Source organism: Schistocerca serialis, chromosome 5 (assembly GCF_023864345.2).
Source record: "Schistocerca serialis cubense isolate TAMUIC-IGC-003099 chromosome 5, iqSchSeri2.2, whole genome shotgun sequence".
In the NCBI taxonomy this organism is placed as follows: Eukaryota; Metazoa; Arthropoda; class Insecta; order Orthoptera; family Acrididae; genus Schistocerca; species Schistocerca serialis.
In genome coordinates, this window is record NC_064642.1 from 568,109,831 (window position 1) to 568,127,089 (window position 17,259).

Consider the following 17,259-nt stretch of genomic DNA (forward strand, 5'->3'; position numbering starts at 1 on the left):
TACAGTCTGGAACCGCGCGACCGATACGGTCGCAGGTTCGAATGGATGTGTGTGATATCCTTAGGTTAGTTAGGTTTAAGTAGTTCTAAGTTCTAGGGGACTGATGACCTCAGAACTTAAGTCCCATACTGCTCAGAGCCATTTGAACCATTTTGATTCTTGCTGCAAGACAAAAAACATCCTGTCGTGTGAACAGCATTGGATTAAAAGGGTCCACCTCTTGAACTACAAGAGAGTGCGAGTGGAGAAAACATGGAGAACTTTGTTCACTAGCATGAAAGGTAACAGAAGCACGGGCGGGGCATTTCAGCTGTGTCCGGTACCATCAATCTATAGCGAACTGAACGATTACAGAATAACTACGAACGCTACAGAATATGAACTCGGGAATGAATTTTACTGTCGGCAGCTTCAAGAGCGGAACGGTCCGTGGCGGAAAATTGTGCACAAAGCATGCTCACTGACGGTAAGATGCAGGTTGTACCGAACTCACGACAATCGTAGCTGCACACCTTCGTTTAACTCGATCAATTATACTCTGTTCAGCATAAAAGTAATCCTGATGTAAACAAACACAAACGCGATGATTGATCAGAATCCGTAGCACACGTACACGGGTTTTGTTACGCTGTTGGAAATAGGTCCCACTTATGTATTGGAGATAGAATTACTAAGTTACAGTAAATGAAGCTTTAAGATATTCGAATGCATTAACAGTCATCAACGCTTTTTTTAATCAAGCTTTACGTAAGTAGTTTTCATTTCAAAAATCGTGTACAGTCACAGTCTCTGTACTGTTGTGCTGTTATTGCAGCACTGTTAATACGCAGTATGAAAATGACTAAGCCTGCTTCCTGTCCCGTAGTGGTTAAAAATGCCGAGACATTTTCATAAATTTACATAAAAATAGGCTTTGAAGTTTTCCAAGGCACTGTATTTTATACTGTTGATATACAAATGCACACTGGATGTATTGCGGGATCGGTAGCGTAGTGGATTTGGTAGCCTCAGTGCAGTGTATGGATCGTTTGCTCGTCTCACCTTGGTCAAATCCTTTTTCCGTTCAATTTGGAATACCTAAATCACGTGATTGTAAAGTTAATTATCATTTTTATAAATAATGCACGTTTTCTTCTTTCGACATTTTATGAAAGATCGTTAATAAAGGTTACTTAAATTAAGAAAACACAACAATTCAGTTTTTAGGGCAAAAATGAAAAACCAAATACTCTTTATTTGGACTATGTCCACTGTTTTACACCACAGATGTAGTCCCACACGAACCAGAGTGATAAGTGTCGTAGAAACATGGTTGAAATGGCTCTGAGCACTATGGGACTCAACTTCTGAGGTCATTAGTCCCCTAGAACTTAGAACTAGTTAAACCTAAGTAACCTAAGGACTTCACACACACATCCATGCCCGAGGCAGGATTCGAACCTGCGATCGTAGCGGTCTCGCGGTTCCAGACTGCAGCGCCTAGAACCGCACGGCCACTTCGGCCGGCTAGAAATAATGGAAAACAATCATTTTCACAGCATCGAACACACCATATAAATGCTGCATTTTTACATTTGCCACTGCACCATTACAACATCAGCCCCACAGAACATCTGGAGTCAAGTTAAGAGATCTGGCCCGAGAAATAACAAGTTTGTTAAGGTACCAGACGTACTGGATCTAACGCACACAGCTTCTTAACATGTCACTGCCGAACGCTGGCAGGATATGGAATGGCATATCATAAAAGAAGAAAATGCGGCGCCAGGGTGGTTTCGTAGATTCTGTTGTTGATCGACACGTTATCAACGCAGCAAATGACAGTTCCCAAACTGGAATGCATTTTTCGGATTCGGATGAGGAGCTAAGGGATTACCAGACTAGTGACTAATTAATACTTTCAGTGGCTTCAGTATTGAACAGTAGTGAAATCACTACAGTACGCTTTTCCATCACACATAGCTCGCTCAGAACAATTACTCTGTGTTTAAGTCAGGAATTTTCATCGCACTTGTTTGTAATTAGAATACTATTTTAGGAGAGAATGAGAGCATTTTATGCTTTCCGTCTAGTCACCTAAGAACCGTGAGATAGCGCTGGAGTTTTGCCAAATATCATTTCATTCTCTTTTTACGTCTGAACTGGAACTTCTCACATCATTGCAGCTTAGTTGGAGCAGCTAGCTGGCCAGTGCTTTCCAAGTGTAATGCGTCGTTAAATTGTCCCATATTGTCGCTCAGTCTATGTGCGTGTAACACAGCAAAAAACGTATCCTCATGATCGTAGTTGACTGTACTGGACACAGCTTGGCTTCCGCTCCACTTGAAAAAAATAAATAAATAAATAAAAATAAATCCAATGAGATTCAAGCAAATGCGGAGGAATAAATGGCGTAATGTTTACATCAAATTTATTACTATGACGAACAGAGTATAGTCACAGCTGCAGCTATCAAGACGTCTCTCGACACTTTTGTGGCCGAGGAGCCGTGGACACAGCAGACAGGAAGAGGGCCGTGTAACCGACCTAACCAGCGCTGCCGTCACCGGCGGCTTCCCTGCGCAGCGGTCAGAAACCGCGGCCCGGGGTTTGGGAATGCTGAGGGGCAAATTCCGCGAAAACGACGGTCACTCTCAAGTCCTTTCGTGACAAGTAGTCGTGGCCTTAATTTGAAACTAACGGCTGGCAAGCCTCTGCCAGTGTGCGCCTCCCTGTGATATTGTAGTATTATCTAGATTAGACCCAGAAAATTCGTCCTTCCGCACGAGCCTGTAGTCCTCTGGTTAGGTGAGCCGACGGTGATCTCACATCGTCCGGGAAAATTAGTCTGATGGCGAATAATTAAAGATTAATTATGATGACTGTCCGTAGGCTATTTAACTTTTTATGTTGGTAACGCCATTTAGTTCTCTGTATTAAAATCGCTGACTGCGCTGTGTGCAGTCTGTGGCTGGTTGGACTCATTATTGGATTATTCGCTAGTGTAGTGTTGGGCTGTTGGATGTGAACAGCCCATAGCGTTGGGCAGTTGGAGGTGAGCCGCCAGCAGTGGTTGATGCGAGGAGAGAGAGGCCAGAGTTTTTGAGATGTAAATATGAGGGGACGATCTGTGCATGTGTCCGTCAGAAAAAGGAAACTTATCAAAATAGATATCAAGAATTTCTATATATATTATGACTTCTGAACACTATTAAAGTAAATACATTGCTTGTTCTCTATCAAAATCTTTCATTTGCTAAGTATGCGGATCAGTAGTTAGTGCCTTCAGTAGTTTGAATCTTTTATTTAGCTGGAATTATTGGCGCTCGCTGTACTGCAGTAGTCCGAGTAACGAAGATTTTTGTGAGGTAAGTGTTTCACGAAGGGTATAGATTAATGTTAGTTAGGGCTTTTCTTTTGTAGGGATTACTGAAAGTCAAATTGCGTTGCGCTAAAAATATTGTGTGTTAGTTTAGAAATGATCAGAATAAGTAAAGAGAAAACTGTCTGAGTACGTTCAGTTTTACTCAGCTGTTTCTGTATCAAATAACGTAGAAGTTTACCAGCACAGTCATTTTTTTAATTCAACATTTCACGACTTTTGAAACGGTAATTTAATCAAATACCAAACGAAAGGTAATTTTCTGAATAACCTGAATGCGATGCACTGAGCAGCAGTAGAGATCGTTGGTAGGTCTTGCGGCCAGTCCACGAGAAGTCTGCACTCTACAGTATAATATACAGTAGACTGACATTTCGAGATTCTATGGCACACAGGTTCTCTAGTACGCAGTACTCAGTCTGCAAGTCTGGGATGCAGGTTTGTGTGCTACATTTGGAGGGCGAAATCTGGGAACAAGTGTGCGATGATTAACATCAGCGCAATGCGGGAGTCATCCCCTTCTCTGGGTGGTACTTCATAGATAATTGCTGTATGCGTATCATCGTAAGAGCGTCCGGACCCTCAGGCTGTATCAACGTCCCAGCTTGTAGTTCTGTCAATGTCTCTTGCAAAAGTGTGACGCAGATCTGCTCTCTGCATCAAGATTTTATTTGCTGGTAAGGGATGGGGTTATAAGTGATAGCGTTAAAAACTTTCGTAATCTGCATGCGGGGGTCGATGACAACTTTTTTTCCAAGAGCAGAAAAGGGGAATGGCATCAGAATCGTTTTCTCACCGACGTGTGGCGTTCTTGGTGATGGATTAACGCGGCCAAAAATTACATACGCAGTTCATGCACGATGATGCAACAGAACATTTTCCCAGCAATGTTCATGAAAATATTACGTTTCAAGCCCAATGGATTGGTCTCAGAGGCCACACATTTTGAATTTCTCATTCCCATAACTCAACCCCACAGATGTTTGGTTGTAAGTGTACTTGAAGTATATCTCCACGCCACTCCAGTCAATAACACGCAGGCACTACAGGACCGCTCTTCAATGCGCAGCAGCACGTATAACGGGCTCAACTTCAAACAGTGTGCGATTCCTTATGCTAAAGGGTCACGAATTCACTGCAATTGATAGACATTACGCTGAACATGTATGCAAACAGATATCATAAACGAATGTCACCTTGGCTCCCTCCTATGAACAACTGCCCAAGTCTCACCAAGTATGCTTTCCTGGACCAGTATTTATAATTATATACTTTTGTCTCCTTATTGGGTCGCTTTAGTCAGTTATTTGCTGGTCGTCTACTTTGATAAGTGCATATTTCGTTCCTTCCGCATTGCCCAATATCTTTTCATTCGTTCTGAAATTTTCCGTCTTTCTTCATCTGAAAATACCCTTTTCATTGAATAACGGTTATCTATTTTTGATTTAATTCTTATTTTCTTAAAAATTATTCCACTCCATTGTGGTAGGATGCTACATCAACCAGTTTAGAAATTATTCCAGAATAAAAACAGTCTTGGTTGGGAAATTATTTAATGTCAATTATGCGTTTCACCATTTTGGGTCATCATCTGATTGTATAAAAGTAGGTGGGCGTGTAATCATCCGTCTTGACGCCATATAAAATGGAAAATGGACGTAACAGTTTCTTGAGATTTTCTGTATGGCTTTGCAGATAATCCAGGCTTATTTCTAGGTCTTCCATATCCTCTCTAGTTTTCTTGATCCAGTCTTCTTGTGGCTTCAGATTTTAGTGTTTCTATGTAATTCTTATTGTTAATGTTGTTTCTGGTGTCCTCATAATGTGGCCAAAGAAAAAAGTCTTCTGCTTGCACGTAATAACTGTAATAGGATCCAGTTCCCTGTACACAATTTCATTTGCCACTATCCTCCATTGTCTTTCTTTTGAATATTTTTTGTTTGTATATGTTCTAGTTATTTTTCTTTCAGTTTTTAGGATTTTGTTGATTCTGTCTCTCTGAGAGACTTTTTAGAGAGTTTGATTTGCACATGTCTCTTTTGGCTGAACCACAATCTAGTACTGTTTTAATTTTGATTTTTCTGATTGACAATTTTTATTGTAAGTAGACTATGTTAGCTCATCATTTTATTCGTTCTTTCTTGCCAAGAAGGCTTTTAATTCAAGTTGAATGATATTTATTTTTATGATGTATACTGTTACTTGGTTCATTACTAGTGTGACTGTTACCATAATTTCTTTCTTTCCGAATGATATCTGGAGTCCTATTTTTTGTGTTATATTTTGTAGGCTTATTATTTGATGTCTGGATTCTTGTATGTTATTAGCTAGTAACGCTAACTCATCTGCAAATCCCAAACAATTACAATTTATGTGATCTTTCTTGGTTCCAATTTGTATTTTCTTAGGATTTTCCTTGTTCCAGTCTATCGTCAAGTATTCCAAATGTAAGTTGCCATTGTGGGTGAGACGTGCTTTAATCGAATCTTTATTTCAGTATATTAATATGGGCCTGTATATACGACGTAATTAAATCGCTGCCCGCCAAAATAATGATAAAGGAGTTGGTGTACCTACAAAATTAAACTATAATCTCAGTTAACTCAGTTTATTGCACATAAATTCAAAAGAAATGGTTTAACAATCATTGAATATATTAAGCTAATGCATTGGCAGATCTGGATAAGGAATGTGACTCGAATGAACGTGAATCTAGAAAAAAACATGTACGTTCGCAGGAGCCGTATCGTGATTATGAGGGCTGGTGCGTAAAGAAAGCAAACACTACAGAAGAATATGCATGTGCGTCTATTGCCAGAGTTGAAAGTGTGTTGAATCTCTAACTGCAAGTCAATCCACAGAACGAAGATTGAAATTGTTCAGCATTGTTAAGAATGATACACAATGTGATCAAAAGTATCCGGACACCCCCTAAAACGTTTTTCATATTATGTGCATTTTGCTGCCACCTGCTACCAGGCACTCCATATCAGCGACCTCAGTAGTCATTAAACATCGTGAGAGAGCAGAATCTGGCGCTGCGCGTAACTCACGGACTTCGAACGTGGTGAGGCGATTGGGTGTCACTTGTGTCATAAAGTCTGTACGCGAGATTTCCACACTCCTAAACATCCCTAGGCCCACTGTCTCCGATATAACAGTGAAGTGGAAACGTGAAGGGACACGTACAGCACAAAACCGAACAGGCCGACCTCGTCTGTCGACTGACAGAGGCCGCCGACAGTTGAAAATTGTCGTAATGTGTAATAGGCAGGCATCTATCCAGACCATCACACAGGAATTAAAAACTGCATCAGGATAAACTGCAAGTACTGTGACAGTTAGGCGGGAGGTGAGAAAACTTGGATTTCATGGTCGAGCATCTGCTCATATGCCACATATGACGCCGGTAAATGCCAAACGGCGCCTCGCTTGGTGTAAGGAGCGTAAACATTGGACAATTGAACAGTAGGAAAACGTTGCGTGGAGTGACGAATCACGGTACACAATGTGGTAATTCGATGGCAGGGTGTAGGTATGGCCGAATGCCCAGTGAACGTTGTGTGCCAGTGTGTGTAGTGCCAACAGTAAAATTCGGAGGCGCTGGTGTTTTGGCGTTGTCGTGTTTTTCATGGAGGGGGCTTGCACCCATTGTTTTGCTTGCCGCTATCACAGCACAGGCCTACATTGATGTTTAAAGCATTTTCTTGCTTCCACTGTTGAAAAATTCGGGGATGGCGATTGTATCTTTCAACACGATGGCGCACGTGTTCAAATGCACGGTCTTGGCGGATTGGTTACACGACAATAACATCCCTTTAATTGACTGGCCTCCACAGAGTTCTGACCTGAATCCTATAGAACACTTTTGGGATATTTTGGAACACCTACTTCGTGCCAGGCCTCACCTTCCGATATCGATACCTCTCTTTAGTGCAGCACTCCGTGAAGAATGTGCTGTCATTCCCCAAGAAACCTTTCAGCACCTTATTGAACTTATGCCTGCGAGAGTAAAAGGTGTCATCAAAGCTAAGGGTCTACCAACACCATATTGAATTCCAGCACGACCTATGGAGGGCGCCACGAGCTTGTAAGTCATTTTCGGCCAGATGTCCGGATACTTTCGATCACACAGAATAGGAGTCATCTGCTGTGGAGTCGCATGTTCAACAATGTCCCCGAACGGTGTGCCCTGAAACACTCGGTCGTGCACCAGCATCGTACTGTTGTGACGTCTCCTGGAAAGCCCTATAAATATTAACCTAAACCTATACCAGACATGTAAATGTGAAGTGTAAAGTAAGTGCAAACTGAGTGTATTTCTATAGGTAAACATCGTAGCTAATACCACATACAATTGTAAAACCTACAACTCGTTAATATGATATTTTTGGTGTTACAATGTTTATAAAGTATGTATTTTTGGTGTCAAAGAATAACTATAAAATGTAAAGACAGTCTTTGTAATCATGGAAATCGTGTCTCATTAATATTGAAAAACTTGGTTCAAAGATCTAATCCTCTTTTGTCACTGTTGTTGAAGAATTAAGTTACTTTGCTTGTTCTGAAGCACTAAGTATTTGATGTACGTGTTTTCTGTTACAATATATGGTAAAAAGTGAATTTCACATGTTCTTATTCAAAACTTCTCCGTCCCTGTGTAAATATTTAAGTGAAAATAATTATTTCGAGTGAATTTTGTAGAAGATAACTCATCTGGCTTTCTTTTGTCGTGATGACGCACAGGCGGCCATTACGTGGAATTTAATTGAAATATTAAATATTACATAATTAATACTTCGAATACTGATAATAATTTCAAGCGTTAATGTTTACCAAGTTCATTTTATCAGAATTTTTACGAAATTGCATAGATAAATTTAACTGCAGTAGATATCAAGACTAAGGTTTGCTTCACGATACCTTTGAGTTTGCATTTAAATTTATTTCTGTCAAGTAAATGCTTAACAAAACTGAAGCCAGTGTGATGTAAATGAAATTATTTATCGTGGGTTAAAATCCTTACGCTACGTAGGTGGTTATATTGCCTCTCTCTTCGCAACAACTAATTTATCGGGCAATAACAATAATAGTTTCATGCTACATCTGATTATGTTTGAGCCATCCGCGAGTTTGGATAACGTAAGTAATCAAAAACTGTGCCCATTTTTAGTAATATTTTTGCTTGCGTAGAAACTTTGATTATCGTCGGCCTACATGTAAGCTGCGTTTAGCTTTTCCCAAACAATCCCGGCCACACATCTTACATTAAATAGCACTTAAATACTAAAGAAGAGAGAAAGACGACATACTCTGTCGTCGGAACTGCCGCAGAACGTCGTCTATCCTGCCTCAGCAAGCGGCCAATCCTCTGAACTTCACTCTAAGGAGTCTTGGACGTCCAACACCTTATCGCCCACTCGTGATTTTACCGTCTTTTAACCACTTTTCATAGATACGAACGGGCAGCATCACTAGAACAATCAGCCTCTTCGTTTCCGAGATGCTCGTTCCCAGGCAGCGGGCCACAGCAATTCGCCCTTTGTGAGAGTTGCTTATGCCAGTGGATTTGCTAATTTGCGAGCCGTATCGTTGGAAAAAATAATCCCCTATTCGTCCCTGCTCCACTCATAGCATTCCTTATTGAGTCACGTGCCCGCAACCCCCCCCCTCCCCCCCCCTCCCCCCCCCCTCCCTCAACCCCTGATATTGTCCTGTGCATCCTAACAGTTCAGATTTCCGTTTCTAGGCTCGGAGAGAGCAGAAAATTCGCCTTAGCCCACACCTAAACTAACAGAATGGATTTCATGCAAGACAGGGAATGTTCAAGAAATAGGGGGTGCCGATCATAAAGGAAAATATGATAAAGATAACACATAAAAATGTTAAAAGACGGTACCTAGTTGAGAGGAGAAAGCCTAATGAAATATGTAAAATAAACGTACATCTTTCAACAGTATACGAGACGTAAGTAATATGGGGTGTACACGATGAGAAATTAAGTATACAGAGCTTCCAGGTCTGGTGGTTAACAACTACTCTAAGCTGTCTGGGCGTCGAGTCATACTGAGCTTCGGTGACAAACAATAGTGTCATTCAACGCTGCTTCAACTCTTTGTTAGTGTTCATCAGTGACGGTGGTTGGCGGGTGGCGGCGTGCCAATCTCTCGGCAATAGGTGACCAGATGTTTTCAGTAGGTGAGAAATCCGGAAATCTTGTTGGCAGCGGCAACAGTCAAACACTGTGTGGAGGTAGCTCAGGACAACATGAGTACCATGCAGTCTTGGTACATCTTGAAGACAGATATCTTCACGGTCACCTCGAATGGAGTGTATAGCCACCGGACTTAAGACTGCATAAATATAACGGACACTGTCCAAATTACCGGCTATGCGATCTTGCTGTGTACCAATAGCAGCCCAAAGCATCAAGCCAGGTGCTGGGTCTGTACGACAATGACGAATGCAAACTTACAACGTTCGTTATGCTCGAGATTGCACATACAGATACGTCGATCGTGATGCTGTACACGCAGCCTCCCCTGCAACCAATATTGTTCGGCGCACGGCTGTCGACGCACCTCTCTCTGCTGCCGTGCCAAGGGAAGCACCAACAATGGTCGCTGCGCTGACAGACCGTGGCACTCCAGACATCGTCACACTAAGTGAGAATATTTGTCTCGTTGAAAGCTAGCTCTTTTCATAATCCAAGGAATGTTTCGAGGCTGTACTCTCCAGCACAGTCAAGTGAAAAGTATAACAGTCCTGCTGGGAGGTAGTCGCTTGCGACCATCGTGATTCTGCTGACATTCGTCGGAGGATATAGCATACTTTCCTTCAGTGACGCGGTTCGATGCATGGTTTGTGGTAAGAACTCTTCATATACTAAGTATGTAATACTGATATAAAAGGAAACGTAGTTAAGCTGTATCGGCTAATAACATAAAAATGAGTATATTTGTGATACCTATAGTTTCATGTTATTTACTGGGCGTTGTTATTTCCTTCTGTTACGTGGGACCAACGGCGGCGTACTTGCTGCAACGAGGTACGGCGTCGCTGGACGTTGTCACTATACGCGTCAAGCTGTCGGCTGTGCCAAGCTGAAAGATGTTGTCGTTGGAATTTGCGGCCTTTGACTGTTATTAAAAAAGATATTCTTTTGAATTGTAGAAAGAAAAACAGAGGAATAGCTTTGTATGATCTTAATTTATGTATCAGTTGTTGCCTGGTGGTCTTCACAGCATTAAGTCACATTCATTACGTGTTAGCAACGAGAGTTTCTGTTATTACATTCACGATACAGAAGTGTTATGAAGAACGAATAAAATCGAACAGAGGATGTTATTAATGGAAGTTTTAAACCTGTATCGAGAAGTTGTTTGTTGCAAAAGTGTTTGTGCTAGATGTGCATCGTGTTAAATCTCATCCAAATCATGTTGTTGAACAGAAGCGGAATCATTGAGTGAAACTAAATTTATCCCGAACAGGCCATGAAGGCCCAATGGTACCGACCGGCCGCCGTGTCATCCTCAACCCACAGGCGTTTCTCGATGCGGATATGGAGGGGCATGTGGTCAGCACACCGCTCTCCCGGCCGTATGTCAGTTTACGAGACGGGTGCTGCCACTTCTCAGTCAAGTAACTACTCTGTGTGTCTCACAAGGGCTGAGTGCACCCTGCTTGGCAACAGCGCTCGGCAGACCAGATGGTCACCCATCCAAGTACTAGCCCAGCCCGACAGTGCTTAACTTCGGTGATCTGACGGGAATTGGTGAAACCATTGCGGCAAGGCCGTTGGCCAATCATTGAGTGAGAGTGAGAAAAAGGGAAGTGGACTACGGTAAAGTGACTGAGTGTTGGAGACTGTATTAACATCCACGATCAATTTCTAAGTGATCTACAGCTTTCAAAAGTGGAAAGATGCCATAATTTTGGACACTGACGTAACTTTAGCTCAGAGATATGAGTTGTGACTGATTAGTTGCATGTGTTAAAATCACTGGTTGTCTTAGCAACGGACGACAACAAATATGTGATGAGCTGCGTAAAATACGTTATTGCTTGCGATTATGAGTAGGTTTATCACAGTTAGACAATTAATACCCGCTAATCATAACAAACAAGAACATGATAGGATAAAGTGTTTCTTCGAAAGAGGCGAAGGTGATACCGATCCAGTCAGTATTGGTGGAACAGTTTGCAACATTATCGTAAAGTTAAGGCATTAGCAGGATAATTTTATTAGTCAGTGCGAAGACTAGTAAGCTGCTAAGAGTTTTGAAAGACCGAACCGCCCAACATATAACATCAGATTTGTTAATATCGTTGTAAACGAATTTTGTTATTAACGATTTACACGGTTAGGTCGATTGGCTGACACGGTGAAGAAAGATCCTGCATGGCAATGAGTGTTCCCTTCCTAAACCTATTGATTCCATATCCAGATGGCTGTCGTGACATCCGGACCAAAGTGGCAGCATTGTCGCCAAACGGAAAGTCAGAATTTCGATAAGCGGTGATCCTGCCACTGTCCAGACCCGACACGTCCTGGTAGACACTCTCCTTCATACAGGAGAAATAACGTTGTTTTCTCATAAAACAACCAGCATTAAAATGCGGGTTCTGAGTGAGGAACCTATGGAGTCATCCGAAGAGTGAGGTCCCAGGATTAGGGCTGTGTTTGAACTCGACTCGAACTGTTGGAACAGTTTACGAGACAGTTCGGGAAGCCTCCGCTTCTGTTCAATCTTTAGATAGGCCTGCGATCTAGTGACTTTTATTGGTACTATCGCAACAACCTCTCTTAGCGTTTTTATTTGCGCTATGGATTTTAACAATAAAAATAATTGAGAAACGTGTTTCTCAATTATTTTTATTGTTAAAATCTGTAATATCCTTCAGGATGCAGGTCATGCGCAACAACGGCAACTAATAAGTAAAAGATGGCAGTCATGATTCTGTCCAATTCTCAAGGTTCCCTTCGATCTAGTGATTGATGGCACCACTTCCAAGACGGGTCTTACCGCTATAATTCATTCTCGTGATAAAAAGTGCTCACTTTACCATTTGTAAGGCATTTAATTCCTAATTAGTTGTCTTGATTGCTTGATCTGAACGATTCCGTCTTCTTTTCAAACTGAAGAAAATCTGGTAACGTTTTTATATGTTACTCAAGTTTGTGAGCAGCGATTGAACTGCTCATTTCCAATGTGCTTCATAAATCATTACCGTCTCTCGCAAACAAATAAAATGTGATACTAGGTCCAGTCAAGTATTGTTTTTTTGGGGGGACAACATTTTCGTCTTTGTCTGGTATCTTTACCTAAAAATCACCATAAATTTAGACTACTGGCCATTAAAACTGCTACACCAAGAAGAAATGCAGATGATAAACGCGTATTCATTGGACAAGTATATTATACTAGAATTGACATGTGATTACATTTTCACGCAATTTGGGTGCATAGATCCTGATAAATCAGTACCCAGAACAACCACCTCTGGCCGTAACAACGGCCTTTATACGCCAGGGCATTGAGTCAAACCTTGGATGGCGTGTACAGGTACAGCTGCCCATGCAGCTTCAACACGATACAGTTCATCAAGAGTAGTGACTGGCGTATTGTGACGAGCCAGTTGCTCGGCCACCATTTACTAGACGTTTTCAATTGGTGGGAGATCTGGAGAATGTGCTGGCCAGGGCAGCAGTCGAACATTTTCTGTATCCAGAAAGGCCAGTACAGGACGTGCAACATGCGGTCGTGCATTATCCTGCTGAAATGTAGGCTTTCGCAGGGATCGAATGAAGGGTAGAACAACGGGTCGTAACATATCTGAAATGTAACGTCCACTGTTCAAAGTGCCGTCAATGCGAACAAGAACGGTCGCAGGTACGAATCCTGCCTCGGGCATGGATGTTTGTGATGTCCTTAGGTTAGTTAGGTTTAACTAGTTCTAAGTTCTAGGGGACTGATGACCTCAGATGTTGAGTCCCATAGTGCTCAGAGCCATTTGAACCATTTTGCGAACAAGAGGTGACCCAGACGTGTAACCAATGTCACCCCATACCATCACGTCGGGTGATACGCCAGTATGGCGATGACGAATACAGGCTTCCAATGTGCGATCAGTGCCATGTCGCAAAACACGGATGCGACCATCATGATGCTGTAAACAGAACATGGATTCATCCGAAAAAAATGACGTTTTGCCATTCGTGCACCCAGGTTCGTCGTTGAGTACACCATCGCAGGCGCTCCTGTCTGTGATGCAGCGTCAAGGGTAACCGCAGCCATGGTGTCCGAGCTGATATTCTATTCTGCTGCAAACGTCGTCGAACTGTTCGTGCAGATGGTTGTTGTCTTGCAAACGTCCCCATCTGTTGACTCAGGGATCGAGAAATGGTTGCACGATCTGTTACAGCCATGCGGATAACATGCCTGTCATCTCGACTGCTAGTGATACGAGGCCGTTGGGATCCAGCACGGCATTCCGTATTACCGTCCTGAACCCACCGATTCCATACTCTGCTAACAGTCATTGGATCTCGACCAACGCGAGCAGCAATGTCGCGATACGATAAACCGCAATCACGATAGGCTACAATCCGACCTTTATCAAAGTCGGAAACTTGATGGTACGCATTTCTCCTCCTTATACGAGGCATCACAACAACGTTTCCCCAGGCAACGCTTGTCAACTGCTGTTTGTACATGAGATAGCGGTTGGAAACTTTCCTCGTGTCAGCCCCGTTGTAGGTATCGTCACAGGCGCCAACCTTGTGTGAATGCTCTGAAAAGCTAATCATTTGCATATCACAGCATCTTCTTCCTGTCGGTTAGATTTCGCGTCTGTAGCACGTCATCTTCGTCTTGTACCAATTTTAATTGCCAGCAGTGTAGATAAAAATGATTTTGAAATCTTCACTCGCGAAAATTCCGCACTGCCCCTAACGCTGGAGCTGCATCGTTACGGGGGATCCTAACTCGAGTCCGATCTAATTCGCGTCTAAAAATCATTGCTTACTAGACTGCGGTGCAGCGGCTGCCTGCTACGACTGCTCTTGCTTGACGTACCGGTAAGTTCTACATCTACATCCACATCCATACTCCACAAGCCACCTGACGGTGTGTGGCGGAGGGTACCTTGAGTACCACTATCGGTTCTCCCTTCTAATCCAGTCTCTCAAACTTGAGCTTCGTCACCTCTGCGCGCAGTGAGCGACACAACTTGGTGGGGGCATATGGAACGATCCCCAGACTGCTTCTTTTAGGAACAACAGGCGTTCCCTTCAGTCAGAAGACAGAAGAAGTAACGCCCATTTGTCTCTGTCTAAAATATTCCATTGCGTTCAACGGTCGAAATTTTGAAGACGGCGTCCCAACGCCCTGATACGAAATGGCCAAGAACACAGCCCCACGCCTTGGGACGGGCGGGAGCGTCTGGCGCCGTAAAGTCGCCCTGGCTTCGGAAATAATTCAACTGCCTTACCGGGTTGCTAAAGCAACGCTAAACCGACAGCCTTCACCTGTATTTGTTGTTGCGCCACATTCATTTAAAATGAGCGAGTATCCATGTTTAGGACTGTTGGTAAAAGGTACACGTCGTACTGACGATCAGCTGTAATTAATCTCAGAATAACTACACATAAATTCAGTTTCCCAGAGTGATCTTCCTCCCTGGTACGGAAAATATGTCTGGAAAACGCTAGCAAGCGCTGGCAGAGCAAAGATATTCTCCCAAAACTGATGGAAAAACCACCAAAATTATGTAAGATTGGATTGACTGACGTCTTACTGTCTAATACAGTTTGTATGTTGTAGAATCTTTCATCTAGGCCTGATACGACATACAAAACAAGCCACTGAGTAATTTTTCCTTACGTGCATGACGTAGATGGCGCTATTCCTACCTACTTTGTGTGGTAGTGCTAAAATGCTAACATACTATCCGATCAAAAGCGTCCGGATACACTATGTAATGAAGAACTGACCACTTAATGTCTCGAGAGGCGGATCCGCCAGTGTAAAAAGAAGGCAGGGAGTACTGTGTTGTCAGGAGAGAAGCAGTAACATCAGAATGGTTCAGTAAGGAGAGGCCATTGACTTCGATGTGAACTACTAGTCATTACATGTCACTTGTGTAATAAATCCATCAGGGACGGTTCAATTTTTCTGCAGCTGCTCAAGTCGAATGTTGGTTATGTGACTGTGAAATGCAAATACAAGGAACAACCACAGCTCAACCAAGACTAGGTGGACATTATACAGGGTGGTCCATTGATCGTGACCGGGCCAAATATCACACAAAATAAGCGACAAACGAAAAAACTACAAAGAGCAAAACTTGTCTAGCTTGAAGGGGGAAACCAGATGGCGCTTTGGTTGGCCCGCTAGATGGCGCTGCCATAGGTCAAACGGATATCAACTGCGTTTTTTAAATAGGAACCCCCATTTTTTTATTGCATATTCGTGTAGTACGTAAAGAAATATGAATGTTTTAGTTGGATCACTTTTTTCGTTTTGTGATAGATGTCGCTGTAATAGTCACAAACATATGGCTCACAATTTTAGACGAACAGTTGGAAACATGTAGGTTTTTTAAACTAAAATACAGAACGTAGGTACGTTTGAACATTTTATTTTGGTTGTTCCAATGTGATACATGTACCTTTTTTGAACTTATCACTTCTGAGAACGCATGCTGTTACAGCGTGATTACCTGTAAATACCTCATTAATGCAAAAATGCTCAAAATCATGTCCGTCAACCTCAATGCATTTGGCAATACGTGTAACGACATTCCTCTCAACAGCGAGTAGTTCGCCTTCCGTGATGTTCGCACATGCGCTGACGCATGTTGTCAGGCGTTGTCGGTGGATCACGATGGCAAATATGTTTCAACTTTCCCCACAGAAAGAAATCCGGGGACGTCAGATCCGGTGAACGTGCGGGCCATGGTATAGTGCTTCGACGACCAATCCACCTGTCATGAAATATGGTATTCAGTACCGCTTCACCGCACGCGAGCTATGTGCCGGACATCCATCATGTTGGAAGTATATCGCCATTCTGTCGTGCAGTGAAATATCTCGTAGTAACATCGGTAGAACATTACGTAGGAAATGAGCATACATTGCACCATTTAGATTGCCATCGATAAAAATGGGGGCCAATTATACTTCCTTCCATAATGCCGCACCGCACATTAACCCGGCAAGGTCACTGATGTTCCACTTGTCGCAGCCATCGTGGATTTTCCGTTGCCCAATAGTGCATAATATGCCGGTTTACGTTACCGCTGTTGGTGAATGAATGACGCGTCGTCGCTAAATAGAACGCGTGCAAAAAATCTGTCATCGTCCCGTAATTTCTCTTGTGCCCAGTGGCAGAGCTGTACACGACGTTCGAAGTCGTCGCCACGCAATTCCTGATGCATAGAAATATGGTACGGGTGCAATCGATGTTTATGGAGCATTCTCAGCACCGACGTTTTTGAGACTCCCGATTCTCGAGCAATTTGTCTGCTACTGATGTGCGGATTAGCCGCGACTGCAGCTAAAACAGCTAGTTGGGCATCATCATTTGTGGTTGACTTTTCACATGTGGCTGAACACTTCCTGTTTCGTTAAATAACGTAACTATCCGGTGAACGTTCCGGACACTTGGATGATGTCGTCCAGGATACCGAGCAGCATACATAGCACCCGCCCATTGGGCATTTTGACGTACTTATACGTTTGTGACTATTACAGCGCCGTTACAAAGCGAAAAAAGTGGTCCAACTAAAACATTCATAGTTCTTTACGTACTCAGGAATATGTAATAAAAAATGGGGGTTCCTATTTAAAAATGCGCAGTTGATATCCGTTTGACCTATCGCAGCGCCATCTGGCG